The following is a 15,328-nucleotide window of genomic DNA, read 5'->3' as shown; positions in this document are numbered from 1 at the left end:
TGGGACAAGCTGGCGACTATTATGAGGGAAAAGAGAGTGGATTGGAAAACCAGAAGACTTATAAACTCATTATACCTTAATCAAAAAAGTTTCAGTTAAAGTGAGAGGAGAAAGTACAAACTGGATCAGACTAGGGAAAGGAGTAAGACAAGGATGCTGTTTATCACCTACTCTTTTCAACCTGTACTTGGAAAATATGATTGACCAATGCTCATTAGATGACAAAGGAGTAGAAATCGGAGGAAGAAGAGTAGGGTGCTTGAGATTTGCTGATGGCATGGTCCTTCTAGCCACAGGGGAAAAAGAATTACAGGATTTGGTGGACACCATTGCAACTAACGGAAAAAAATATGGAATGAAAATTGACACAAATAAAATAAAAGTATTGGCAATAGCAGGAAATAAGGAAATAAAAATTGTGCTGAATGGAGAGACACTAGAACATTTGCAAAATTTTAAGTATCTTGGAAGCAGGATAGACACCGACTGGAAGTGCACCACAGAAATTAAAACAAGGATGGCAATGGCAAAAGAGGCGTTTTATAAGGAAAGGAGAATCTTCGGCAGCGGTCTGGGCAGAGAACTCAGAAAGAGACTCATAAAATGTCTTGTATGGAGTGTTCTTCTATATGGCGCTGAAACATGGACTATGAGGATAAAAGACAGAGAAAGGCTGGAGGCTTTTGAGATCTGGACATGGCGGAAGATGGAAAGAATAAGTTGGATAGACAGAGTAAAAAATGAAGAGGTACTGAGAAGAGTGGGAGAGAAAAGACAGTTACTAGATGTAATAAAGAGAAGAAAAAGAAATTGGATTGGGCATATATTAAGAAAGAATGACAGACTGATAAAAACAGTTTTAGAACGTTATGTAGAAGGGAAAAGTAAGCGAGGAAGGAAGAGATTCCAGATACTGGATGACATGATGGACAGTACAACATACAGCAGCCTTAAGAAGGAAGCAATGGATCGCAGAAAATGGAGAGGCATAGGGCCTGCTAATATAGCAGATAACTGATAATGATGACAGCGTGTGCAGGCACTATCAGCAGCTGATTGGCCTCCACGGGTACACTCCTGCGAATGGTTCATCCAACAATGTGTCAATCCTCATTTCACTGCAAATGTTCTCTTCATGGATGAGTCTTCATTACAACGTGATCAAATTGTAAATTCTCACAATCAACATGTGTGGGCTGACGAGAATCCGCACGCAATTGTGCAATCACGTCATCAACACAGATTTTCTGTGAACGTTTGAGCAGGCATTGTTGGTGATGTCTTGATTAGGCCCCATGCCCGTCCACCTACGCTCAATGGAGCACGTTATTGTGATTTCATACGGGATACTCTACCTGTGCTGCTAGAACATGTGCCTTTACAAGTACGACACAACTTGTGTTTCATGCACGATGGAGCTCCTGCACATTTCAGTCGAAGTGTTCGTACGCTTCTCAACAACAGATTCGGTGACCGATGGATTGGTAGAGGCGGACCAATTCCATGGCCTCCACGCTCTCCTGACCTCAACTCTCTTGATTTTCATTTATGGGGGCATTTGAAAGCTCTTGTCTGCGCAACCCCGGTACCAAATGTAGAGACTCTTCGTGCTCGTATTGCGGACGGCTGTGATACAATACGCCATTCTCCAGGGCTGCATCAAGGATTCCGTGCGACAGATGGGGGATGCATGTATCCTCGCTAACGGAGGACATTTTGAACATTTCCTGTAACAAAGTGTTTGAAGTCACGCTGGTACGTTCTGTTGCTGTGTGTTTCCATTCCATGATTAATGTGATTTGAAGAGAAGTAATAAAATGAGCTCTAACATGGAAATTAAGCGTTTCCGAACACATGTCCACATAACATATTTTCTTTCTTTGTGTGTGGGGAACGTTTCCTGAGAGTTTGGCCACACCTTTTTGGAACACCCCACATAAATTTTCTTTGTTTTCGTAAATTTAGGATATATTTTATAAACTGACTTCCGTGACTCCAGGAGATGACTTAGGAATTACCGACAGAATTAGAGTGTTCGAGGTTTCTGATTGGCTTCGTAAGTCATCAGCAAATAGGAGTTACGGAATTCCCGCGCTTTGTGTAGTGCTTTGTGCTACCGTCCTGTGTCTCTGGGAGTCACTCGTCAACCGTCTTATTGTACAGTTCAGTGTGGAACCGCTGCATGGGGATTTTTTGTTAAGATGAAATAAAATCTTACGTCGTATCTACTGTACTATCATATTTGTAAAGCGACTTCCGTTTTCAACATTATAGTGAAAGTCTGGAAATAGGTAGGTGGATTTGTTTGGATGTCATTTGGGTGTGAAGTTTATGGACATACGTAAACCACGCCTGGCGTGTTTCGGGAACATCTTGGAACATCTGGGGGAGCACTTCTTCCTAAGATCACTAAACAAGTTGGTGTATTACCTCGCGAATAGCTATGAGTCGGTGACGTAGGAAGCGAAATTTTTTGGTGGGACTGGATAACTTGTGTCTGCTTTCGTGCGGAGGACTTGTAGAAAAAAACCGTAATCAACTTGCACGAATGGTAGTTTGACTGTAAATACGGACTTCATAGCCATTTGTAATTTGTTTTGTGAGGCAATAAATTCTGATCAATTGAACTTTAGAAACTTTTGAAGCAAGTTTGTCTTAGTATCTGGAACGCGCGAAAATTTGCGAAATTACTGATGCTGCCCGCAAGCTTTAGCTATGCAACCTTTATGTGTAAGGTATCAGTCGAATTTGGCTCTATTAGAGGGACGAGAAGCTGTAACCCGCCCCTCCGCAACTAATGCGTGTGAAAATCGCTAAAGGACTCCTACTTTAATATACTTGAAATCTAATAAATTTTTCGCTAACAATTTTGTTTTATTTGAAACGATTACTACCTATACACCTCGTTGTCCCCCTTTTTTCATATATGATCGTAACCGATCACTGGCAGTTCCTCTTATTCTTAATGATTCCAGACAATTAGCAGCATTTTCTATTCAGCAGTACGTGATGTAATTGGTAGATCTAAAAACACACCTGTCACCACCGGTCAGAAACGCATGAAGATTGCAAGAAGTCATCTCAACTAATTATGCCCCCTTTCGTGCGATACAAAGAGGCTGAATGAACATAAAATATACAAAATTTTCAGACGCTGTGAAAATCTAAAATCATAAACGTGTGCCAAATTCACCTCTGTGTAATAATACATCAAGGACCACTTTTGTAAACTCTACTATGGCCTATTCTATACTACTTCTACTCCGGGTGCAAAACTCAGGACGTTATACTGACTTAATTAATTTATTAAGAATGGATTGTATTGTTTTTGAGAACGTTGCCAGCAAAGAAATGAATCTGTAAATCTCCGTAACTTCAGCATGACCACTGATTAGTAGAGCGCTTCTACGCACTACTGCTAATGAAATTTTGATAATTCCTCAGAGTCCTGAATTTCGCACACTGTATACAATTGACCACCGAGAAGTTTCTGGATGCACGTGAGAGAGATTTGCTAAGTTCGTAGTTTACATCCTTTTTGCCTCGTCGAAAACATACTGTATCCACATAGTAAGTCCTCGCAAACTGGAAAGGCATTTCGCACCATCTGAATAGTAAAAATGTTGATCATTCCAACTGATTTAGGATAGTGCTTGCGAGAGAAGAAAGGAGAGAATCAGCTAACCCTTTGCGGTAATGGTAGGCAAACCCACATAAGAGGGATAAGATGATTAATGTACTGCAGCTTGGCGACATCCCAGTCTAGTAGATTACTTTGAAGAATTATGCAAGTGTTTCATTTTTACAAAATTAAGCAAGAGATATGTCACCTGACTGCGTGCAGTTTAATAGTATCATTGAAAACAAAATAATCATACCGGAAACATTTTTTAATATGTGCTCACAGTTCTGATGTTCAGTATATAAAACAAAGCCACGTTAAAGATCTTAGATTTATTTTGTAGGGAACAACGATATTACAAACTGTTGACATTAAAATGTATTTTTGTAGCTGCACACGTGTGAACTCTGTGCTCTCAGGCTGCAGCTTCTGTAGTTCCGCAGCTGACCACTAGATGGCAATAGTTGTTGCTCATTCAAACTTCGTGTGTGCAGAGACCTTACACATTCAAATCTCAGGTGCTGCTGTGTTAACGTGAGATACGACATCCAAAGACGCCGTTAAGCACCTAGAACAGAAACGGAAACTAGCCACTAACTTTGCTCTCTCCTCTTCGTCGCTTTTCTGGCTCTCGCTTCCGCTATCTGGCCGAAACTTCTCGCTCCTCGGTGGGCTTAAGGGCAAGGCACCGAGGTTTTACGCGGTCTCGTAAATAGCCCCAATAAGTCTGGGCTCAGCGGCCGCGACCTCCGCAGACGTAAATTTATATTTGGCCCATTAACCGTGTACCACTCTCACTGACTGCATCCGCTAATGCCGCCGGAGAGCCGTTAAACGCAGACTTTTTATACGCTGCTCAGCTATATCTCTTTACGGTTCTCGTAAATATGGCGGCGTTAAGAATGGATTCGGTTGATGGCATCTTTCTTTCGCAAATTCTACGGATTTCATTACTTAACACGATTCGCGAAAATATTAAACTGGATCAACGGACGGTAGTAACATTTTATTTCCCCAGTATCTGTTCAGAGTAGGAGGACTGAATCCTATGTATCTGGATACGTTGTTGTTCCTCGTTGTGACGCACTGGAACTTTGTGAGGATGCGTACAATCGTTGGGCAGTCATCAGTGTACCAAGACATAACATTGGTATTTCATGTGTAGTGTGTATACCGACTAAAGTTTTCTATCTTCAGGCAAAGAGCCTCATTGTATATGGAGCTCCATGGTGTCTGCATGATTTCTTTGTAATGAAACCGGAACTGGAGGCGCCATAACTAAACTTAGTCGTATACAAGGTAGATCATTTAAAAGGTTAAAAAATTCGTGAACAGTTCAAGATATCGATACGAGGCTATCGGTGCATGATTACCAGTTCCATCTTTCAGTTTCGTCAGCTAAAGTGCTGAAGCAAGAATTTGTTGTAACTGACGATAAGTTTTTTAAAGGCATTAGAAATCTATTTAAAATATGAATACAATGATATAACTCTCGTTAATGTTGAAGTGAAACTGTTCTCAAATATATCTTATTCTTATTGGCGTTTAGGTTCCTGCCCATATGGTCAGCTACATACGATTATTAATCTTGAGTAATTAATTCTTACAATGTTTTAGAGTGTGTTTAACAGTAGTATTCAATATTTTTGCGTAAGTTCCTGGAGAGATATAACTAGTTCAAACGAAGGTTCAGAGTTAGACATTATGTGGTAATTGCACTAACTAGAGAGGGATAAAACATTATGGAAGGGACACATTACATTACTACATAATTAACAGATACATATTATGGGTAAAAATACTACCAGTATACTAGATGCATAGATCCTGGAAGGTTAGGCTAGAATGAATTGAATTAACTCGAGTAAAGTAACAGGTAAATTCAAATTTAGAAATTTCATATATCTCTATTTAACTATGATTCATCTGACTGCATGCATGTACATTATATGTTTAATTTTTCTGCACACAGGATGAGAAAGTGTTTCTTATGTGTCCTGTAGTCTCTTGCTGCCAACATTGTCAGCGGATATTTTGTAACATTTTAACACCAATAGGCACGGAATCAGTGTTGGGGATTGCAGAATACAGTTGTTGCAGCCAAATAGTTTGGGGTCTCATTCTCCATCATTCCAAATTCACACATCGAAACTCGACATCATAAATGCGGTTTAATTGCTATCGGAAGGAAGCATGATTGGTGCTAAGTCGTGCTACAGCTCTTACAAACATTCTGCCATAGCAGCTCTTCCTGTACCAATGTTTGCTTGATATTTGAGCTATGTTGTATGGTCGATTGGTTTTGTTCGTTTCTCAGGAGCTCGGGTGATATTCTCAACGACGTTAACTGTGTCATGCAGGATATTATAACTGTGTTAAGCCTCGAACGGGGAGACACATCAGTCGATATTGGTTAGTTGTCTCTGATCATGGACGGGGAGTTTTGCTGCGCGCGAAATCCAAAGAGACGCGTTGAGTGGAGCTGTAGACAAGGCGAATACAGGAGTGGACTCCGTACGGGTGTCGACAACGGGTCTGTGATGTGCCAGGAAAGCACATGGATTGAGTGTCGCCATTGTGGACGAAGAACATGTGAAATGGTTATGCGCTACGGTGTACATATGTACTGTATGTCGAGCTCCGGAACGTTTGAGGCTTTGTGGCCGTTCGAATCGAGGATTTAAGTCTCTCAAAGGTTGTAGTTGTGCTGAAGAGGATGGCAGAACTGCATTACGAACATTTTTCTGTTAGAAATATGAAGGAATATTGAGAATATCGCTGATCGAAAGACATCGGGAAAAAGAAAGGTTTCAAAGACCTAGTGTGTTCATTGACGACTTTCTATCTAATAACACTTTGAGGTACGGGGAGTTGTCTTGTGCCCTGCGATGTACTGCTAGAGGTACATTTCTGACGATGAGGCCAGACAGAGGTGGCACGAGTAACGTGGTAAGCTAACCGGTCGAAGGGGTGAGGAAATGTTAAGTGATCATTTGTTTACCCTGTGTAGTTTGATCAATTTTGTGGGACATGCAGAAGGAGAATGTGAAAAGCTATGTACGTGGCTGTAGATGGGTTCACTGTGTCTTGGTCTTACAAGTTTTCTGAAGTTACGTTACTGACCCTTCATGCAAAGAGTGGCTGTAGGCACAGAAACAGTCGAGATGGTGTTGTATGTAGGAAGAAAAGCTCAATAAGTTTCAAAGAACAACTGACGTATGTTTTCTGTAAAATCTGTTTTGTTTGATTAATTACAAACTGTAAGTTTAAAATTGTTGTAATTTTAAAGATTGGAAATACTGAGTGGTTAATACGGCAATGAACAGTATGAGTAATTTTTCATGTTAATGATCATTCTGTGATAGTGGAATGTTTCATATTCGTATCAGTCGAAAATTTTGAAAGCACTGAAATTAATACTTGATCGTCAGAGAAGCAATATATTAGCTATATAATTTGACAACATTAACATTATGCATAAAACTGGATACATAATACCTTTAAATCAAGTTTTGGAAGTGAAATTATGTTTATAAATATTTTCTTTAAATTCCGATTATCAATTACGTTGGTAGAGCACGGAGTGATTGTTCAAAATGTCGTTTTGTGTGTTGGGTTCCTGACTGTCAATGGAGCATTAAAGTTTATTTCTGGCTTTCGTTATACCACTAGATCGCACCATTCTCCACAAATCCGTGTCTGTATCTGATCAGTGTTACTGATGATGTACTGGAATAATGCTCGCCTCTTGTTCTAGAGGATTCTGCGCATTCCTTATTCTACTCAGATCTTGTTAGTTGTCTATGTTTTTGAAGAAAGTCGTTTGCCAGTATTTTAGGATGTTTTTCTTCTTTATATTTTGCTTGGCCACACTATATATCGTTCGCTTTTATCCTTCAGTGTCTATTAATGAACACATTTTGATTTGCCGTTTATAGTTTAGGAGTTCTCTCATCACAAAAGTGAGAGGGAAGATGACCGGATTCATCTAATGTGATATAAAACTACACCTAGTGGCGGCTTTCCTGCCAGTCTACGACGTTTTGTACAGCAAGAAGTGAGGCTTACGCTAATAAGATTAAACGTAATTCCTTTTAGCGGTACTGTATTCGACATAGATATGGGAACAGATACTATTGTTATAAACTGTACTGTATCTTAAGTTGTAGCGAACCACAAGTGGCTTAGAGAATAACTTCAAATTTGTTAACAAACTCATGTTTACGTCAATAGCTTTCGTGAAAACACGTGAACAATGGGAAACAACCGAAACTGTTATCATTCCCCACTTGGCGGTGTTGGAACCGCAATAGCCAATTCTGATAGCCCCACCCATAAAATATAGATAATTTCTCGGATATTCTTGTGATATTTTCAACTGATACAGTAACAACCATTATGTCACTGTACTCGTCATTTCAAGTGTTTTCTAATAGTAGTGAAGGATAGCACATTTTTCCATTAAAAAGACTTTCTTGATAGTCTCAGTTCATATGAGTCTGGAGGATTCAACATATATATGTACGTGTTCCTCTGCCTCCTATCATCTACCCGAACCTCGTTTCAATGTCTAACCGTTCCCTAACTAGTTAGGGTGCAAGTTTTGTAGGTGAATGACCTATTATATCATAGTCCTCTCTTTTAATTTGGCGTTGCGTGGTGCATTACTCTTAACCCCAGCAACAATTACCATCCAGCGGGAAACACGGCCGTTGCACCAACTAATACGCCACATAACCGTAACTGTGCGATCAACGAGCTGGTTGCTAATCGAAGGGGCCCAGGTTCGATTCGCGGCTGAGTCCTGAGTCAGACAGTTACTATACTTGGGGACTGAAGTAGACTTTATTTTCTCCGAATCATTCAGATCGTTGGGAAAGGCACCCATGACAAAACTATTTCAGCTGGGTATAAGATACGTAAGGTAGGCGAAATGGGCGAGACTTAAGGAAGAGTGTGATTGTTGCAAAATACTCTCGAATTATTTGCAGAGGAATGAAAAATTTGCTTTTCAGTATAGACCTCTATTGTGCATAAAAGTAGAAATGAGTATTTATCCCTAAAACATCAGACACCACAGACAAACATATCGAAAATGACATGGTGGATCGCAGTGTTGCGCCTCTGAGACCGTGTGACACCACTGGACTTGCTGACTTCCTGAAAATTAAATGTGCACTTGCTAGAATGATTGAGATGTGGTGCCATTAACTTAGTAGACTGTTCTGTCTGACACCACTGGCTCAAGGGGAGTATCGACTATCCCTCTTGCGGCCCCATTGCCAATATCTGTGACAAAAAGATAGTATCTGTGGGTTGTGTCATTAGAAGGACTTTGCTTGCTGATGTATATAATGGGTTTGCTGGCCCAAGAGACCTTCTCCAGTACGCCGATGACACCGCCTTCGTTGCCATTGCCCCCAACCTGCAATGCTCCCAAAACCTTCTCCAATCCTATCATGACCGGTTCACCATTTGTTGTAAGCAGTGGTTGCTCAAGATCAATCCTTCACAGACCCAGGCGATCATTGTAGCAAAACCACCCCTTCCTTCTGCCTCTTCTACTTCTATATCACCATCTACGGCAGTCCTATCAAGCTCACCCCCACCCTCAAGTACCTTGGCATCACCCTTGACCGTCACCTCTCCTGGACCCCCTATCTCCGGACTATCCCAACCAAAGCATGCTCCTGACTCCGTCTCCTCGATCTCTCTGGCTGCACATGGGATCTGGACCCTCCACCATCCTCCCCACCTACAAATCCCTCATCTGCCCTGTCCTCTTCTACACCCATCCTGCTTGGATCTCTGCCCCTCCTACCTTTCATAAATCCCTTCAAATCCTGGAACGCCATGCGCTCTGCCTTGTCTACTGCATCCGCCTCCCCTCCCCCACGTGGATCCTTTATGGCCTCACTCCATTCCCACACCTCCTCCTTTTCCTAGAATGGATATGGATCCTCTACACTGTCCGAAAACTTGATCTCTCTCACCTGCTTGTCTCTCCCATCCTTTCCCACCCCCATCCACTGCTACGCCTGTATTCCCACGTCCCACCCGCTCTCCATCTCTCCACTCTCCATACCCTTGCCCAATGTGGCTTCCGCCAACTCCCCCTCCCTGATGGTGCCCTCATCCCCTCCATCTACCCCTCCTACCAACTTTGATCCTACCCTTTCACCCCCTGTGTTTTTCCAAAGGGCACCCTCTCTCCCTTCTCTCCCTCCTCTCCCTCCTCTCTTTCTCCCTCCCTCCTCTCCTCCCGGGTTTCCCCTACCCCCCCTACGTTCTTTCCTCCCCCTCCCCGCTCCTCTACCACTCACATCTACACACTCCCCTCTTCCTCCTCTCCCACCTTTTCCCCTTTGGCAGGTTCCCGGTCTCGTACACAAACAGTGAACATTCGCATGCCAGAGATAATTGCCATCGGTTTTTTGTGTGCCTTAGTGTTTCACCGCCCATGCTCCATCGTTCACGTGTGTCGTTTCCGTCATCTATGTTCGTGTACCAGTGCTGAACGTTACTTATTTCGCTACGCCTGTGTGTCTGTTGTTATCTACTGTTTTTTACCCATCGTTTTGGTTTTGTTTTTCTATGTCTTCCTCTGTACTAATTGTAATATCTGTAGCAGAAGAGCGGCGTAGTTTTTCCCGTGCCGGTCATCCTTGTATAAGATATTAAAATGACAATAGAGAAAAAAAATCCCAAGAGAGAGGGGCGAAGTTTGAGGATTGGTGGTAGCGTCGCGATAAGGCTTGGTCACGATGTCCAAATGGCCGAAGCCACAAGCTGCGCTACGGGAGCGGCGCAGAGCGAAGATACCGGAGTACTTCAACGGCGTCAGCGTCGACTAGAACAGCAGGGCGACATCCTGTCGTTTGGTTGGCAACATTCGTGGCGGACGACCGCTCGTGGCCTGGTTGCCTTCTTCCACAGGGCTTTCGCGGGCACTACTCCGTAACCGCTGCGACCCACCGTGGATCCATGGAAGTGCTTGCTGATAAAGAGGAGTAACATTCTGTAATCCTCGTGATGATTTGTGTCACTGTCTACCTGCCTTATTATTTTCTGGTTTGTACCCGACCCTCAGAGTTTTTCTCAGTCGGCTCTTTGGTCGTAAATATAGGCCGAAGTATTCTACTAAGACACTAGTTGTCATTTTAAAATATGTCCCGCTATTATATTTCCTTTCCTCTCTGGTTTGTACCCGATCATTAATGTTCTAATGAATCAGTTCCTGGCCTTAAATACAGCCGGAAAAGTTGCGCTAAGGCACAGGTTGACGTTAAAGAAAACAGGGGTCTTGTGGTTGGATTTGGATATTAATCGGTTCAATTCTTTGATTGTGTTTGTATTCTGAGTCATTAGTTACAATCTGAACAATCTCTTGTAATGAAATGTGCGTTGCTATGTTTGGAAGACATGGCCATCATTGGTGTTGTTAGATGTCTCTTGTAGTTCCCCCAACTGAGTTCTCTTAATAAGTGTCCACAAGTAATATTTTAAGATGTTCCTTCAGAGCGGTCTTAATCACTGACAATCAGTTTAACTTTGAAAATATTAACAGCCAACTGTCACCAGGGCTTTAGTCAAAATAAGATTGTCAGAAGAGACGGGTTCGGACCCAGACGCACCTTGCCGACTGAAAATAAGAGACTGATTGCTTTGAAGTACGCCTTATCATTGTCATATTGTTTCCTAATCCGTTTAACCTTTAAGCACTGGTGCACATCGTAACCCCGAACTTTTAGACATACAGCTTTCCAATTAGAAGTTAGGACGTCTGTTTTGCCATCAACGGTGCTTATACAGTTTTCATGTGTTGCAGAAGGGCATTTAATAAGAGAGACTGTGTCCAGCGTGGTAGTAAACACCGCTGTTTCACCCTATAACGGGCGGGCTATTGCCACCAAGAATAGCTCAGAAAGTAAGATAGGAGCGGAAAAGTTTGTTGGACAAAAGTAGTATGGGACGATGGGGGCCATAATACGACGTTGGTTTTTTGTTGCTAGGCGGCGTCGCGTCAGAGATAAGAAGGTCAACCTTGTTTTTTAAAGGGGAAGCTATAGTTTAGTACTTATTTTCTCGCCAGCTGGTGTGGCCGAGCAGTTCTAGGTTACGGTCGCAGGTTCGAATCCTGCCTCGGGCATGGATGTGTGTGATGTCCTTAGGTTAGTTAGGTTTAAGTAGTTCTAAGTTCTAGGGGACTGATGACCACAGATGTTAAGTCCCATAGTGCTCAGAGCCATTTGAACCAATATTATTTTCTCATAGCAGCTATCGAGACGAATCCAATGATGTGTAACCCTAAGGTCTTTGAAGGTCAACGACGCTAAAAAAGATGTCATGGACGTCAATTTATAGAAGATGTTCGAAACGATAACCCTTGTTATCAATGCAGAGCTGCAATCATCTTATAATGGATTGAGTGGTGTTCCTTATCACTTCGGCACTTACCGAAGCACATGTTCCGACAATTCTCTCTCGTATATCGTGCAAATAGTAAATATTCGCGGAATACAGCGTTCGGAATACACCATTCGACGGTTCCGCAATACAACACTGATAGGAACAATAAGACTAGTATCGTCGAATCAAGCGAATGAAAATGATGTATTCCCTCGAAGAACAAGTAGATATGCTTCTCATTTACGGAGTATGCCAACGACATTCAGTGAGAGCTGAAAGATATCCTCAGCGTACTCATACTACGCCTCTTACATTTAAATATGTGTATGATAAATGTAGAATAACTGGATATTTAACGCATAGGAAACATATCCGGCAAAGGAAATTTACTTACGAGGAAACGGAAATTGGTACTCTTGCCACTGTGGTTCGAAATCCGTGTTAGTTTGCATCAAATCGCAAGGGATGGTTTAAATGGCTCTAATCACTATGCGACTTAACATCTGATGTCATCAGTCCCATGGACGTAGAACTACTTAAACCTAACTAACCTAAGGACATCACACACATCCATGCCCGAAGCAGGATTCGAAACTGTGACCGTAGCAGCAGCCCGGTTTCTGACTAAAGTGCCTAGAACCGCTCGGCCACAGCGGCCGGCAAATCGCAAGGGAATCTGGCATGAGCCGGAGTTGTGTTGTTCGTGTACTGCATCGCCATAGATATCAGTCTTACCATATCAGTCTCCACCAAGAATTAACAGGTACTTCTCTCCACTACGCACCGCTTGGCGGCTGGAGGTGAATATATGTAGATGTAGTTGTATGCATCGCATTGAATTCTGCCGATGGGCTTAACTTCGGATTAAGAGGGATGACACATTTATTAATTTGATTTTACTTACTGACGAGGCTACATTCACGAACCACGGAAATGTTGATTTGCATAACATGCATTACTGGGCTACTGAAAATCCATGTTGGCAGCAGTAAGTTGCAAACCAAAAGCCGTGGTCAGAGAATGTATCATATGGGATTCTGGAGGACAGAACTATAGCCCCCTATTTCATCGAATGAAATCTTAATGGTAGGAAGCGCACCATATTCCTGCAAAACACATTAGGTCAGTTATTGGAAGAAATACCCTTAAGAACAAGGAACATAATGTGGTATCAACACGATGGGTGCCCGGCACATTTTTCGCTGATGGCTAGAAATGAGTTGCAGAGACAGTTCCCAAATCGTTGAATGGGATGCGGAGGAGATGTGTCATGGTTGGTTCCTTCGCCAGACTTGATGCCTCTGGATTTTTTCTTGTGGGGGTTCGTAAAAGACATCGTTTATACAGACGGTCCAACTACACCTGAAAATATGCAAGGGAGAATTGTTAGAGCGTGTGCTTCGATAAGTGCCGATGTTCAAAAATGGTTCAAACGCCTCTGAGCACTATGGAACTTAACTGCTGTGGTCATCAGTCACCTAGAACTTAGAACTACTTAAACCTAACTAACCTAAGGACATCACACACATCCATGGCCGAGGCAGGATGCGAACCTGCGACCGTAGCGGTCGCGCGGCTCCAGACTGTAGCGCCTAGAACCGCTCGGCCACCACGGCCGGCGAGTGCCGATGCAACAATGAATAGCACTCAATCCAAGATAAGAAGATTGCAGCACTCCAATGCTCATCGCTCCGAACACCTTCCGTAAACGGGCGTTCATGCCACCTTTGTGACCTTCGTTGACGTTCAAAGACTGTTAAACATCATTCGATTCATCTCGATAGCTCCTATGAGAAAATAAGTACCAAACCATGGCATTACACTTTTAAAAAAAGTTGCCCCTCATATCTCTGACCTGACACCAAATAGGAACAAAAAACCAGTGTCATATTTTGACCCCTGTAGTCCCATGCAACTTTTGTCCCACAAACTTTTCAGCTCCTATCATACTTCCTCAGTTACTCTTGTTGGCAATAGTTAGTGCCTCAGCCTGTATTGGTGGATCCTCCCTTGCATGTTTTCGTTAATTCCAGTAAGTACCACGTCTCAATGATCACAGAGATTGGTTCACATAAATAAACAAGATGTTAGACAAGGAAATTTGGCTATGGTAATGAGGACGACCTCATTGGTCAAAGACTGAGATGGAGGGAGAATTGGAAGATCTTAGTAGTAGGGTAGCGGCATTACAACGCCAGTTTTTATGTCAAATTGATACGCAAATTAATTAAATTTATCAACTAATCAGCACTCGCCACTGACCGCGGCTACCCCCACCCCTGAATAACGTCACATATTTCTCTCATTCTGCGTGTGGGCCCCAGCACCATTCCCCCTCCCTATACTACCCACACTCCCCTTCCACCAACCTACTCTATTGACGGAAATTTCGAATTTTGGCGGAAATTTCTTTGTCCCAGTGCTTTGCTGAACCAATCCCCCCCCCCCCATCCCCCCCCCCCCCCCCATACACACACTAGGGATTTGGCAGGAAATTAAAATTGGCGGTACCCTTTTGGGACTCAAACACTGGTACTCCTGAACAGAAAGCCCAAGTGCACCCACACCTAACACAATTATCCCGCCCGAGGCACTTGTAATTGACGAGAAAATGGAAATGGCGGTGCTCTTTCCGGGAATGAAACAGTGATTCTTCAGAATGGAAAGCGCAAGTACACACCCAACACATTGAAACAGTCCAGATGCAGAAGAGGAAGGTTAGGTTGTGTACTTTATTTATTTTGGTCGGGAAACTGACGCAAATATCGATACTAATTACGTAGTTAATCATATATATTGCGCCTAAGTACAAAATTATACGTGTGGCGTTACATAAGGACAGCGCAAAATCGCAATATAGCTCAAAAATTGAAGATGCCATACAACTGGTGTTATCCTGCTACGAAAAAATTTCGCAATACCACTCGAAACTAGTGACTGACACGTTCAAACTTTAACCTCACCTACAAGCTGGCAGGAAATTGACAGTGGTGTAAGGTACTACGTTTATTCGTTTTGGTAGAAAGTATGTTCAACCGACGAGTTGCTGATGTTGGACGCAGAAGTGCTTAAAAGTGTATTATTTGCAAGCATACGGTATCTAACGTTGTTTAACGTCAAAGTTCGCTATGAATGCCTTCTGAAAAACCTTCGTACAGCCTAGGTAACAGAAGCCAATACACGATACCGTAATTGGTGGAGAAAAACGCGACACAGTGCTAATTACACTTCGAAATTATCGTGAAAGCACGAACACTCATAATGAATGGGTCATAGTGCAGCAAATGTGCTGTGGAT

The sequence above is a fragment of the Schistocerca piceifrons genome, chromosome 4 (genome assembly GCF_021461385.2).
Source record: "Schistocerca piceifrons isolate TAMUIC-IGC-003096 chromosome 4, iqSchPice1.1, whole genome shotgun sequence".
In the NCBI taxonomy this organism is placed as follows: domain Eukaryota; kingdom Metazoa; phylum Arthropoda; class Insecta; order Orthoptera; family Acrididae; genus Schistocerca; species Schistocerca piceifrons.
Note: the sequence above shows the minus strand (reverse complement) of the source record.